Consider the following 993-nt stretch of genomic DNA (forward strand, 5'->3'; position numbering starts at 1 on the left):
TTAATTACATGATAATGTAATGTAACTTTCATATAGGTTCAATGTAACTTTCAGGTAGGTTCTTCAGGGTTTTGTTTTATAGATTTAAGGAAACTTTTTCTCTTAATCTATAACTTACAGCAATTTGGTAAAATAAACATTTACGAGCACAGATAGGAGCATTTGCTTTTTTCCCCTATTTGATTCCTCCAAAATTTGAAAACTGTGAGTCACCTTATGATTCTTATGGTGATATGGTTATCTGCATGAGTTCAATAAGCATTGACTCTCAATTTATAACAGGATACAATTGGAAACATGGGTCATAAAACAGCATGTCTCTTTTAAGTTCCTGACCCCACTTCACGTTGTCCTTACTTGGCTGAGCTGCTGTTCCGTCATCCCCCGTGACATGGGACATGAGAACCTGGGAATGAACTTTCCCAGCACCATGGAATTGATCTCCTTGGGAATGAGCCTTCCCAGTGACCCAGAAAATTAAGATCTTTTCAGTCAAAAAATTGATCATCAACACTTTCATGAGGCATGTTTTGATCAGAAATGGGGAAATAATGTCTGCACCAGCAGTTCTCTAAAAGTAGTCACAGCCTTGGGGGGCGGGGGGCTCACGACGTGGATGAGACATCCTCTTTCTAAAAAAGGATTAATGCAAGGTCTTAAAACTGCTGAGGCGCCGATTAACGTACAGCTTGCCAACTCTCAGTAAGTCACCCGTTGCCAACAAACTGATAGGATAATAGATAAGCAAATGCCCTTGGTCCCTCCACCACTGCAGCAGGTGCCACCAGAAAGCAATGTCCTCCAGCCATTCCACGTTAGCCCTTTCATTGCCCTCACCCAGCCGGAAGCAGTGAGATGACTCATCTTTCCTGTTCCATAAAACCGGAAGAAACTCTTGACAGTTGTTGGAGTAAGCAGGACTGGAGCCATGTGGGGACCTAAAACCTCATGGTCTCTCAAAGATTCATGATCTCAAAGAACGATTTTTTTTTT

This window comes from Galeopterus variegatus, unplaced genomic scaffold (genome assembly GCF_000696425.1).
Source record: "Galeopterus variegatus unplaced genomic scaffold, G_variegatus-3.0.2 Scaffold13168, whole genome shotgun sequence".
NCBI classification, from domain to species: Eukaryota; Metazoa; Chordata; class Mammalia; order Dermoptera; family Cynocephalidae; genus Galeopterus; species Galeopterus variegatus.